We start from the raw sequence: 14,519 nt of genomic DNA, 5'->3' as shown, positions 1-14,519 counted from the left end.
CTTGGTACTATCAAACCAGCCCAACTTATCACTGGTGCCACCTCAGGTCAGGGAACCATCCTGCGTATTGTGGATTCTAAGGAGCCAGCCGGCCACTCCCAGCCACAGGCCCCCAAACACAAACAACGGCGCTTTTCCCTGGAAAACAAAACTCGCCTGCCAACTTTTGATGGCAGATTGCAGGAGCCACTTGGTACTATCAAACCAGCCCAACTTGGCACTGGTGCCACCATGGGTCTGGTCACCATCCTGCCTATCGTAGCTTTTCAGGAGCCAGCCGGTCACTCCCTGCCATAGGCCCCCAGACACAAACCTCGGCCCGTTTCCCTGGCAAACAAAAGTAAGCTGCCCCGCTTCTGGATGGCAGATTGCAGGACGCACTTGGTACTATCAAACCAGCCCGACTTGGCACTGGTGCTACCTCAGGTCTGGGAACCATCCTGCGTATCGTGGATTCTAAGGAGCCAGCCGGCCACTCCCAGCCACAGGCCCCCAAACACAAACATCGGCGCTTTTCCCTGGAAAACAAAACTCGCCTGCCAACTTTTTGATGGCAGATTGCCGGAGCCACTTGGTACTATCAAACCAGCCCAACTTGGCACTGGTGCCACCATGGGTCTGGTCACCATCCTGCCTATCGTAGCTTTTCAGGAGCCAGCCGGTCACTCCCAGCCATAGACCCCAGACACAAACCTCGGCCCGTTTCCCTGGCAAAAAAAAGTAAGCTGCCCCGCTTCTGGATGGCAGATTGCAGGAGCCACTTTGCACCATCAAACTAGCCCGACTTGGCACTGGTGCCACCTTGGGTCTGGGAACCATCCTGCGTATCGTGGATTCTAAGGAGCCAGCCGGACACTCCCAGCCACAGGCCCTCAAACACAAACAGCGGCGCTTTTCCCTGGAAAACAAAACTCGCCTGCCAAATTTTGATGGCAGATTGCCGGAGCAACTTGGTACTATCAAACCAGCCCAACTTGGCACTGGTGCCACCATGGGTCTGGTCACCATCCTGCCTATCGTAGATTTTCAGGACCTAGCCGGTCACTCCCAGCCATAGGCCCCCAGACACAAACCTCGGCCCGTTTCCGAGGCAAACAAAACTAAGCGGCGCCGCTTGTGGATGGCAGATTGCAGGACGCACTTGGTACTATCAAACCAGCCCGACTTGGCACTGGTGCCACCTCTGGTCTGGGAACCATCCTGCGTATCGTGGATTCCAATTAGCAAGCTGGCCACTCCCAGCCACAGGCCCCCAAACACAAACAACGGCGCTTTTCCCTGGAAAACAAAACTCGCCTGCCAACATTTTGATGGCAGATTGCAGGAGCCACTTGGTACTATCAAATCAGCCGAACATGGCACTGGTGCCACCATGGGTCTTGGAACCATCCTGCCTATCGTAGCTGTTCAGGCGCCAGCCGGTCACTCCCAGCCATAGGCCCCCAGAGAAAAACCTCGGCCCTTTTCCCTGGAAAACAAAAGTAAGCTGCCCCGCTTCTGGATGGCAGATTGCAGGAATAACTTGGTATTATCAAACCAGCCCAACTTGGCACTGGTGCCACCTTGGGTCTGGGAACCATCCGGCGTATCGTGGATTCTAAGGAGCCAGCCGGTCACTCCCAGCCACAGGCCCCCAAACACAAACAACGGCGCTTTTCCCTGGAAAACAAAACTCGCCTGCCAACATTTTGATGGCAGATTGCAGGAGCCACTTGCTACTATCAAATCAGCCCAACTTGGCACTGGTGCCACCATGGGTCTGGTCACCATCCTGCCTATCGTAGCTTTTCAGGAGCCAGCCGGTCACTCCCAGCCATAGGCCCCCAGACAAATACCTCGGCCCGTTTCCCTGGCAAACAAAAGTAAGCTGCCCCGCTTCTGGATGGCAGATTGCAGGACGCGCTTGGTAGTATCAAACCAGCCCGACTTGTCACTGGTGCCACCTCTGGTCTGGGAACCATCCTGCGTATCGTTGATTCTAATTAGCCAGCCGGCCACTCCCAGCCACAGGCCCCCAAACACAAACAAGGGCGCTTTTCCCTGGAAAACAAAACTCGCCTGCCAAATTTTTGATGGCAGATTGCAGGAGCCACTTGGTACTATCAAATCAGCCCAACTCGGCACTGGTGCCACCATGGGTCTGGTCACCATCCTGCCTATCGTAGCTTTTCAGGAGCCAGCCGGTCACCCCCAGCCACAGGCCCCGAGACAAAAACCTCGGCCCGTTTCCCTGGCAAAAAAAAGTAAGCTACCTCGCTTCTGGATGGCAGATTGCAGGAGCCACTTTGCACCATCCAACTAGCCCGACTTGGCACTGGTGCCACCTCAGGTCTGGGAACCATGCTGCGTATCGTGGATTCTAATTAGCCATCCGGCCACTCCCACCCACAGGCCCCTAAACACAAACAACGGCGCTTTTCCCTGGAAATCAAAACTCGCCTGCCAACTTTTTGATGGCAGATTGCAGGAGCCACTTGGTACTATCAAACCAGCCCAACTTGGCACTGGTGCCACCATGGGTCTGGTCACCATCCTGCCTATCGTAGCTTTTCAGGAGCCAGCCGGTCACTCCCAGCCATAGGCGCCCAGACCCAAAGCTCGGCCCGTTTCCCTGGCTAGCAAAAGTAAGCTGTCCCGCTTCTGGATGGCAGATTGCAGGACGCACTTGGTAGTATCAAACCAGCCCGACTTGGCACTGGCGCCGCCTCACGTCTGGGAACCATCCTGCGTATCGTGGATTCTAAGCAACCAGCCGGCCACTCCCAGCCACAGGCCCCCAAACACAAACAACGGCGCTTTTCCCTGGAAAACAAAACTCGCCTGCCAACTTTTTGATGGCAGATTGCAGGAGCCACTTGGTACTATCAAACCAGCCCAACTTGGCACTGGTGCCACCTTGGGTCTGGTCACCATCCTGCCTATCATAGCTTTTCAGAGGCAGCCGGTCACTCCCAGCCATAGGCCCCCAGACACAAACCTCGGCCCGTTTCCCTGGCAAACAAAAGCAAGCTGCCCCGCTTCTGGATGGCAGATTGCAGGAGCCACTTTGCACCATCAAACTAGCCCGACTTGGCACTGGTGCCACCTCAGGTCTGGGAACCATGCTGCGTATCGTGGATTCTAATTAGCCATCCGGCCACTCCCACCCACAGGCCCCCAAACAAAAACAACGGCGCTTTTCCCTGGAAAACAAAACTCGCCTGCCAAATTTTGATGGCAGACTGCAGGAGCCACTTGGTACTATCAAACCAGCCCACCTTGACACTGGTGCCACCATGGGTCTGGTCACCATCCTGCCTATCGTAGCTTTTCAGGAGCCAGCCGGTCACTCCCAGCCATAAACCCCCAGACACAAACCTCGGCCCGTTTCCCTGGCAAACAAAAGTAAGCTGCCCCGCTTCTGGATGGCAGATTGCAGGAGCCACTTTTCACCATCAAACCAGCCCGACTTGGCACTGGTGCCACCTCTGGTCTGGGAACCATCCTGCGTATCATGGATTCTAAGGAGCCAGCCGGCCACTCCCAGCCACAGGCCCCCAAACAAAAACAACGGCGCTTTTCCCTGGATAACAAACTCGCCTGCCAAGTTTTTGATGGCAGATTGCAGGAGCCACTTGGTACTATCAAACCAGCCCAACTTGGCACTGGTGCCACCATGGGTCTGGTCACCATCCTGCCTATCGTAGCTTTTCAGGAGCCAGCCGGTCACTCCCAGCCATAGGCCCCGAGACACAAACCTCGGCCCGTTTCCCTGGCAAACAAAAGTAAGCTACCCCGCTTCTGGATGGCAGATTGCAGGACGCACTTGGTACTATCAAACCAGCCCAACTTGGCACTGGTGCCACCTCAGGTCTGGGAACCATCCTGCGTATCGTGGATTCTAAGGAGCCAGCCGGCCACTCCCAGCCATAGGACCCCAAAAAAAACAACGGCACTTTTCCCTGGAAAACAAAACTTGCCTGCCAAATTTTTGATGGCAGATTGCAGGAGCCACTTGGTACTATCAAACCAGCCCAACTTGGCACTGGTGCCACCATGGGTCTGGTCACCATCCTGCCTATCGTAGCTTTTCAGGAGCCAGCCGGTCACTCCCAGCCGTAGGCCCACAGACACAAAGCTCGGCCCGTTTCCCTGACAAACAATAGTAAGCTACCCCGCTTCTGGATGGCAGATTGCAGGACGCACTTGGTACTATCAAACCAGCCCGACTTGGCACTGGTGCCACCTCTGGTCTGGGAACCATCCTGCGTATGGTAGCTTCTAAGCAGCCAGCCGGCCACTCCCAGCCACAGGCCCCCAAACACAAACAACGGCGCTTTTCCCTGGAAAACAAAACTCGCCTGCCAACTTCTTGATGGCAGATTGCAGGAGCCACTTGGTACTATCAAACCAGCCCAACTTGGCACTGGTGCCGTCATGGGTCTGGTCACCATCCTGCCTATCGTAGCTTTTCACGAGCCAGCCGGTCACTCCCAGCCATAGGCCCCCAGACACAATCCTCGGACCGTTTCCCTGGCAAACAAAAGTAAGCTGCCCCGCTTCTGGATGGCAGATTGCAGGAACCACTTGGTAGTATCAAACCAGCCCAACTTGGCACTGGTGCCACCATGGGTCTGGGAACCATCCTGTGTATCGTGGATTCTAATTAGCCATCCGGCCACTCCCAGCCACAGGCCCCCAAACACAAACAAGGGCGCTTTTCCCTGGAAAACAAAACTCGCCTGCCAAATTTTTGATGGCAGATTGCAGGAGCCACTTGGTACTATCAAATCAGCCCAACTCGGCACTGGTGCCACCATGGGTCTGGTCACCATCCTGCCTATCGTAGCTTTTCAGGAGCCAGCCGGTCACCCCCAGCCACAGGCCCCGAGACAAAAACCTCGGCCCGTTTCCCTGGCAAAAAAAAGTAAGCTACCTCGCTTCTGGATGGCAGATTGCAGGAGCCACTTTGCACCATCCAACTAGCCCGACTTGGCACTGTTGCCACCTCAGGTCTGGGAACCATGCTGCGTATCGTGGATTCTAATTAGCCATCCGGCCACTCCCAGCCACAGGCCCCTAAACACAAACAACGGCGCTTTTCCCTGGAAAACAAAACTCGCCTGCCAAGTTTTGATGGCAGATTGCAGGAGCCACTTGGTACTATCAAACCAGCCCAACTTGGCACTGGTGCCACCATGGGTCTGGTCACCATCCTGCCTATCGTAGCTTTTCAGGAGCCAGCCGGTCACTCCCAGCCATAGGCGCCCAGACCCAAAGCTCGGCCCGTTTCCCTGGCTAGCAAAAGTAAGCTGTCCCGCTTCTGGATGGCAGATTGCAGGACGCACTTGGTAGTATCAAACCAGCCCGACTTGGCACTGGCGCCGCCTCACGTCTGGGAACCATCCTGCGTATCGTGGATTCTAAGCAACCAGCCGGCCACTCCCAGCCACAGGCCCCCAAACACAAACAACGGCGCTATTCCCTGGAAAACAAAACTCGCCTGCCAACTTTTTGATGGCAGATTGCAGGAGCCACTTGGTACTATCAAACCAGCCCAACTTGGCACTGGTGCCACCTTGGGTCTGGTCACCATCCTGCCTATCATAGCTTTTCAGAGGCAGCCGGTCACTCCCAGCCATAGGCCCCCAGACACAAACCTCGGCCCGTTTCCCTGGCAAACAAAAGCAAGCTGCCCCGCTTCTGGATGGCAGATTGCAGGAGCCACTTGGTGTAATCAAACTAGCCCGACTTGGCACTGGTGCCACCTCAGGTCTGGGAACCATGCTGCGTATCGTGGATTCTAATTAGCCATCCGGCCACTCCCACCCACAGGCCCCCAAACAAAAACAACGGCGCTTTTCCCTGGAAAACAAAACTCGCCTGCCAAATTTTGATGGCAGACTGCCGGAGCCACTTGGTACTATCAAACCAGCCCACCTTGACACTGGTGCCACCATGGGTCTGGTCACCATCCTGCCTATCGTAGCTTTTCAGGAGCCAGCCGGTCACTCCCAGCCATAAACCCCCAGACACAAACCTCGGCCCGTTTCCCTGGCAAACAAAAGTAAGCTGCCCCGCTTCTGGATGGCAGATTGCAGGAGCCACTTTTCACCATCAAACCAGCCCGACTTGGCACTGGTGCCACCTCTGGTCTGGGAACCATCCTGCGTATCATGGATTCTAAGGAGCCAGCCGGCCACTCCCAGCCACAGGCCCCCAAACAAAAACAACGGCGCTTTTCCCTGGATAACAAACTCGCCTGCCAAGTTTTTGATGGCAGATTGCAGGAGCCACTTGGTACTATCAAACCAGCCCAACTTGGCACTGGTGCCACCATGGGTCTGGTCACCATCCTGCCTATCGTAGCTTTTCAGGAGCCAGCCGGTCACTCCCAGCCATAGGCCCCGAGACACAAACCTCGGCCCGTTTCCCTGGCAAACAAAAGTAAGCTACCCCGCTTCTGGATGGCAGATTGCAGGACGCACTTGGTACTATCAAACCAGCCCAACTTGGCACTGGTGCCACCTCAGGTCTGGGAACCATCCTGCGTATCGTGGATTCTAAGGAGCCAGCCGGCCACTCCCAGCCATAGGCCCCCAAAAAAAACAACGGCACTTTTCCATGGAAAACAAAACTTGCCTGCCAAATTTTTGATGGCAGATTGCAGGAGCCACTTGGTACTATCAAACCAGCCCAACTTGGCACTGGTTCCACCATGGGTCTGGTCACCATCCTGCCTATCGTAGCTTTTCAGGAGCCAGCCGGTCACTCCCAGCCGTAGGCCCACAGACACAAAGCTCGGCCCGTTTCCCTGACAAACAATAGTAAGCTACCCCGCTTCTGGATGGCAGATTGCAGGACGCACTTGGTACTATCAAACCAGCCCGACTTGGCACTGGTGCCACCTCTGGTCTGGGAACCATCCTGCGTATGGTAGCTTCTAAGCAGCCAGCCGGCCACTCCCAGCCACAGGCCCCCAAACGCAAACAACGGCGCTTTTCCCTTGAAAACAAAACTCGTCTGCCAACTTTTTGATGGCAGATTGCCGGAGCCACTTGGTACTATCAAACCAACCCAACTTGGCACTGGTGCCACCATGGGTCTCGTCACCATCCTGCCTATCGTAGCTTTTCAGGAGCCAGCCGGCCACTCCCTGCCACAGGCCCCCAAACACAAACAACGGCGCTTTTCCCTGGAAAACAAAATTCGCCTGCCAAGTTTTTGATGGCAGATTGCAGGAGCCACTTGGTACAATCAAATCAGCCCAACTTGGCACTGGTGCCACCATGGGTCTGGTCACCATCCTGCCTATCGTAGCTTTTCAGGAGCCAGCCGGTCACTCCCAGCCATAGGCCCCCAGACACAAACCTCGGCCCGTTTCCCTGGCCAACAAAAGTAAGCTGCCCCGCTTCTGGATGGCAGATTGCAGGAACCACTTGGTACTATCCAACCAGCCGAACTTGGCACTGGTGCCACCTTTGGTCTGGGAACCATGCTGAGTATCGTGGATTCTAAGGAGCCAGCCGGCCACTCCCAGCCACAGGCCCCCAAACACAAACAACGGCGCTTTTCCCTGGAAAACAAAACTCGCCTGCCAACTTCTTGATGGCAGATTGCAGGAGCCACTTGGTACTATCAAACCAGCCAAACTTGGCACTGGTGCCGTCATGGGTCTGGTCACCATCCTGCCTATCGTAGCTTTTCACGAGCCAGCCGGTCACTCCCAGCCATAGGCCCCCAGACACAATCCTCGGACCGTTTCCCTGGCAAACAAAAGTAAGCTGCCCCGCTTCTGGATGGCAGATTGCAGGAACCACTTGGTAGTATCAAACCAGCCCAACTTGGCACTGGTGCCACCATGGGTCTGGGAACCATCCTGTGTATCGTGGATTCTAATTAGCCATCCGTCCACTCCAGGCGATAGGGCCCCAGGCACAAACAACGGCGCTTTTCCCTGGATAACAAACTCGCCTGCCAACTTTTTGATGGCAGATTGCAGGAGCCACTTGGTACTATCAAACCAGCCCAACTTGGCACTGGTGCCACCATGGGTCTGGTCACCATCCTGCCTATCGTAGCTTTTCAGGAGCCAGCCGGTCACTCCCAGCCATACGCCCCGAGACACAAACCTCGGCCCGTTTCCCTGGCAAACAAAAGTAAGCTACCCCACTTCTGGATGGCAGATTGCAGGACGCACTTGGTACTATCAAACCAGCCCAACTTGGCACTGGTGCCACGTCAAGTCTAGGAACCATCCTGCGTATCGTGGATTCTAAGGAGCCAGCCGGCCACTCCCAGCCATAGGCCCCCAAACAAAAACAACGGCGCTTTTCCCTGGTAAAGAAAACTACCCTGCCAACTTTTTGATGGCAGATTGCAGGAGCCACTTGGTACTATCAAACCAGCCCAACTTGGCACTGGTGCCACCATGGGTCTGGTCACCATCCTGCCTATCGTAGCTTTTCAGGAGCCAGCCGGTCACTCCCAGCCATAGGCCCCCAGACACAAAGCTCGGCCCGTTTCCCTGGCAAACAAAAGTAAGCTGCCCCGCTTCTGGATGGCAGATTGCAGGAGCCACTTGGTACTATCAAACCAGCCCGACTTGGCACTGGTGCCACCTCTGGTCTGGGAACCATCCTGCGTATCGTGGATTCTAAGGAGCCAGCCGGCCACTCCCAGCCACAGGCCCCCAAACACAAACAACGGCGCTTTTCCCTGGAAAACAAAACTCGCCTGCCAACTTTTTGATGGCAGATTGCAGGAGCCACTTGGTACTATCAAACCAGCCCAACTTGGCACTGGTGCCGCCATGGGTCTGGTCACCATCCTGCCTATCGTAGCTTTTCACGAGCCAGCCGGTCACTCCAAGCCATAGGCCCCCAGACAAAAACCTCGGCCCGTTTCCCTGGAAAACAAAAGTAAGCTGCCCCGCTTCTGGATGGCAGATTGTAGGACGCACTTGTTACTATCAAACCCGCCCGACTTGGCACTGGTGCCACCACTGGTCTGGGAACCATCCTGCGTATCGTGGATTCTAAAGAGCCAGCCGGCCACTCCCAGCCACAGGCACCCAAACACAAACAACGGCGCTTTTCCCTGGAAAACAAAACTCGCCTGCCAACTTTTTGATGGCAGATTGCAGGAGCCACTTGGTACTATCAAACCAGCCCAACTTGGCACTGCTGCCACCATGGGTCTGGTCACCATCCTGCCTATCGTAGCTTTTCAGGAGCCAGCCGGTCACTCCCAGCCATAGGCCCCCAGACAAAAACCTCGGCCCGTTTCCCTGGCAAACAAAAGTAAGCTGCCCCGCTTCTGGATGGCAGATTGCAGGATCCACTTGGTACTATCAAACCAGCCGGACTTGGCACTGGTGCCACGACAAGTCTGGGAACCATCCTGCGTATCGTGGATTCTAAGGAGCCAGCCGGCCACTCACAGCCACAGGCCCCCAAACACAAACAACGGCGCTTTTCCCTGGAAAACAAAACTCGCCTACCAACGTTTTGATGGCAGATTGCAGGAGCCACTTGGTACTATCAAATCAGCCCAACTTGGCACTCGTGCCACCATGGGTCTGGTCACCATCCTGCCTATCGTAACTTTTCAGGAGCCAGCCGGTCACTCCCAGCCATAGGCCCCCAGACACAAATCTCGGCCCGTTTCCCTGACAAAGAAAATTAAGCTGCCCCGCTTCTGGATGGCAGATTGCAGGAGCCACTTGGTACTATCAAACCAGCCCGACTTGGCACTGGTGCCACCTCTGGTCTGGGAACCATCCTGCGTATCGTGGATTCTAAGGAGCCAGTCGGCCACTCCCAGCCACAGGCCCCCAAACACAAACAACGGCCCGTTTCCGTGGCAAACAAAAGTAAGCTGCCCCGCTTCTGGATGGCAGATTGCAGGAGCCACTTGGTACTATCAAACCAGCCCGACTTGGCACTGGTGCCACCTCTGGTCTGGGAACCATCCTGCGTATCGTGGTTTCTAAGGAGCCAGCCGGCCACTCCCAACCACAGGCCTCCAAACACAAACAACGGCGCTTTTCCCTGGAAAACAAAACTCGCCTGCCAACTTCTTGATGGCAGATTGCAGGAGCCACTTGGTACTATCAAACCAGCCCAACTTGGCACTGGTGCCACCATGGGTCTGGTCACCATCCTGCCTATCGTAGCTTTTCAGGACCCAGCCGGTCACTCCCAGCCATAGGCCCCCAGACACAAAGCTCGGCCCGTTTCCCTGGCAAACAAAAGTAAGCTGCCCCGCTTCTGGATGGCAGATTGCAGGAGCCACTTGGTACTATCAAACCAGCCCGACTTGGCACTGGTGCCACCTCTGGTCTGGGAACCATCCTGCGTATCGTGGATTCTAAGGAGCCAGCCGGCCACTCCCAGCCACAGGCCCCCAAACACAAACAACGGCGCTTTTCCCAGGAAAACAAAACTCGCCTGCCAACTTTTTGATGGCAGATTGCAGGAGCCACTTGGTACTATCAAACCAGCCCAACTTGGCACTGGTGCCGCCATGGGTCTGGTCACCATCCTGCCTATCGTAGCTTTTCACGAGCCAGCCGGTCACTCCCAGCCATAGGCCCCCAGACAAAAACCTCGGCCCGTTTCCCTGGAAAACAAAAGTAAGCTGCCCCGCTTCTGGATGGCAGATTGTAGGACGCACTTGTTACTACCAACCCGCCCGACTTGGCACTGGTGCCACCACTGGTCTGGGAACCATCCTGCGTATCGTGGATTCTAAAGAGCCAGCCGGCCACTCCCACCTTAGGCACCCAAACACAAACAACGGCGCTTTTCCCTGGAAAACAAAACTCGCCTGCCAACTTTTTGATGGCAGATTGCAGGAGCCACTTGGTACTATCAAACCAGCCCAACTTGGCACTGCTGCCACCATGGGTCTGGTCACCATCCTGCCTATCGTAGCTTTTCAGGAGCCAGCCGGTCACTCCCAGCCATAGGCCCCCAGACAAAAACCTCGGCCCGTTTCCCTGGCAAACAAAAGTAAGCTGCCCCGCTTCTGGATGGCAGATTGCAGGATCCACTTGGTACTATCAAACCAGCCCGACTTGGCACTGGTGCCACGACAAGTCTGGGAACCATCCTGCGTATCGTGGATTCTAAGGAGCCAGCCGGCCACTCACAGCCACAGGCCCCCAAACACAAACAACGGCGCTTTTCCCGGGAAAACAAAACTCGCCTACCAGCGCTTTGATGGCAGATTGCAGGAGCCACTTGGTACTATCAAATCAGCCCAACTTGGCACTGGTGCCACCATGGGTCTGGTCACCATCCTGCCTATCGTAACTTTTCAGGAGCCAGCCGGTCACTCCCAGCCATAGGCCCCCAGACACAAAGCTCGGCCCGTTTCCCTGGCAAAGAAAATTAAGCTGCCCCGCTTCTGGATGGCAGATTGCAGGAGCCACTTGGTACTATCAAACCAGCCCGACTTGGCACTGGGGCCACCTCTGGTCTGGGAACCATCCTGCGTATCGTGGATTCTAAGGAGCCAGTCGGCCACTCCCAGCCACAGGCCCCCAAACACAAACAACGGCCCGTTTCCGTGGCAAACAAAAGTAAGCTGCCCCGCTTCTGGATGGCAGATTGCAGGAGCCACTTGGTACTATCAAACCAGCCCGACTTGGCACTGGTGCCACCTCTGGTCTGGGAACCATCCTGCGTATCGTGGTTTCTAAGGAGCCAGCCGGCCACTCCCAACCACAGGCCCCCAAACACAAACAACGGCGCTTTTCCCTGGAAAACAAAACTCGCCTGCCAACTTTTTGATGGCAGATTGCAGGAGCCACTTGGTACTATCAAACCAGCCCAACTTGGCACTGGTGCCACCATGGTTCTGGTCACCATCCTGCCTATCGTAGCTTTTCAGGAGCCAGCCGGTCACTGCCTGCCATAGGCCCCGAGACACAAACCTCGGCCCGTTTCCCTGGCAAACAAAAGTAAGCTGCCCCGCTTCTGGATGGCAGATTGCAGGAGCCACTTGGTACTATCAAACCAGCCCGACTTGTCACTGGTGCCACCTCTGGTCTGGGAACCATCCTGCGTATCGTGGATTTTATGGAGCCAGCCGGTCAGTCCCAGCCATAGGCCCCCAAACACAAACAACGATCCGTTTCCCTGGCAAACAAAAGTAAGCTGCCCCGCTTCTGGATGGCAGATTGCAGGAACCACTTGGTAGTATCAAACCAGCCCAACTTGGCACTGGTGGCACCTCTTGTCTGGGAACCATGCTGCGTATCGTGGTTTCTAAGGAGCCAGCCGGCCACTCCCAACCATAGACCCCCAGACACAAACCTCGGCCCGTTTCCCTGGAAAACAAAAGTAAGCTACCCCGATTCTGGATGGCAGATTGCAGGAGCCACTTGGTACTATCAAATCAGCCCAACTTGGCACTGGTGCCACCATGGGTCTGGTAAACATCCTGCCTATCGTAGCTTTTCAGGAGCCAGCCGGCCACTCTCAGCCATATGCCCCCAAAAACAAACCACGGCCCTTTTCTCTGGCAAACAAAACTCAACTGCCCCTCTTCTGGATGGCAAATTTTAGGACGCACTTTGTACTACGAAAACCGCCCGACGTGGCACTGGTGCCACCTTGTGTCAGGGAACCATCCTGCATATCGAGCTTTTTAAGGAGCCAGCCGGCCACGCCCAGCCATAAACCCCCAAAAACAAACCACGGACCATTTCTCTTGGAAACAAAAATCCGCTGCCCCGCGTCTGTATGGCATATTGCACGAGCCACTTTGCACCATCAAACCAGCCCGACTTGGCACTGGTGCCACCTTGGGTCTGGGAACAATCCTGCATATCGTGGATTCTAAGGAGCCAGCCGGCCACTCCCAGCCACAGGCCCCCAAACACAAACAACGGAGCTTTTCCCTGGAAAACAAAATTCGCCTGCCAAATTTTGATGGCAGATTGCAGGAGCCACTTGGTACTATCAAATCATCCCAACTTGGCACTGGTGCCACTCTGGGTCTGGGAACCATCCTGCCTATTGTAGCATTTCAGGAGCCAGCCGGTCACTCCCAGCCATAGGCCCCCAGACACAAACCTCGGACCGTTTCCCTGGTAAACAAAATTAAGCTGCCCCGATTCTGGATGGCAGATTGCAGGAGCCACTTGGTTGTGTCAAACCAGCCCGACTTGGCACTGGTGCCACCTTGGGTCTGGGAACCATCCTGCGTATCGTGGATTCTAAGCAGCCACCCGGCCACTCTGAGCCACAGGCCCCCAAACAAAAACTACGGCGCTTTTCCCTGGAAAACAAAACTCGCCTGCCAACTTTTTGATGGCAGATTGCAGGAGCCACTTGGTACTATCAAACCAGCCCAACTTGGCACTGGTGCCACATCTGGTCTGGGAACCATCCTGCCTATCGTAGCTTTTCAGGAGCCAGCCGGTCACTCCCAGCCATAGACCCCCAGACACAAACCTCGGCCCGTTTCCCTGGCAAACAAAAGTAAGCTGCCCCGCTTTTGGATGGCAGATTGCAGGAGCCACGTTGCACCATCAAACCAGCCCCACTTGGCACTGGTGCCACCTTGGGTCTGGGAACAAGTTGGGCTGGTTTGATAGTACCAAGTGGCTCCTGCAATCTGCCATCCAGAAGCGGGACAGCTTACTTTTGTTTCCCAGGGAAACGGGCCGAGGTATTTGTCTGGGGGCCTATGGCTGGGAGTGACCGGCTGACTACTGAAAAGCTACGATAGGCAGGATGGTTACCAGACTCATGGTGCCACCAGTGCCAAGTCGGGCTGGTTTGATAATACTAAATAGCTCCTGCAATCTGCCATCCAGACGCGGGGCAGCGGATTTTTGTTTGCTGGAGAAAAGTTCCGTGGTTTTTTTTTTGGGGGTATATGACTGGACGTGGCCGGCTGGCTCCTTAAAAAGCTCTATACACAGGATTGTTCCCTGACCCAAGGTGGCATCAGTGCCAAGTCGGGCTGTTTTCGTAGTACCAAGTGCGTCCTGCAATTTGCCATCCAGAAGCGGGGCAGCCTACTTTTGTTTGCCAGGGAAACGTGCCGAGGTATTTGTCTGGGGGCCTATGGCTGGGAGTGAGCGGCTGGCTCCTGAAAAGCTACGATAGGCAGGATGGTGACCAGACCCATGGTGGCACCAGTGCCAAGTTGGGCTGGTTTGATAGTACCAAGTGGCTCCTGCAATCTGCCATCAAGAAGTTGGCAGGCGAGTTTTGTTTTCCAGGGAAAAGCGCCGTTGTTTTTGTTTAGAGGCCTGTGGCTGGGAGTGGCCGCCTGTCCTCGTAGAATCTACGTTACGCAGCATGGTTCCCAGAGCCAAGGTGGCACCAGGGCCAAGTCGGGCTGGTTTGTAAGTACCAAGTGCATCCTGCAATCTGCCATCCAAAAGCGGGGCAGCTTACTTTTGTTTGCCAGGGAAACGGGCCGAGGTTTGTGTCCGGGGGCCTATGGCAGGGAGTGACCGGCTGGCTCCTGAAAAGCTACGATAGGCAGGATGTTTACCAGACCCATGGTGGCACCAG

The sequence above is a fragment of the Melospiza melodia genome, chromosome 1 (assembly GCF_035770615.1).
Source record: "Melospiza melodia melodia isolate bMelMel2 chromosome 1, bMelMel2.pri, whole genome shotgun sequence".
NCBI classification, from domain to species: domain Eukaryota; kingdom Metazoa; phylum Chordata; class Aves; order Passeriformes; family Passerellidae; genus Melospiza; species Melospiza melodia.
This window is presented reverse-complemented; position numbering follows the sequence as displayed.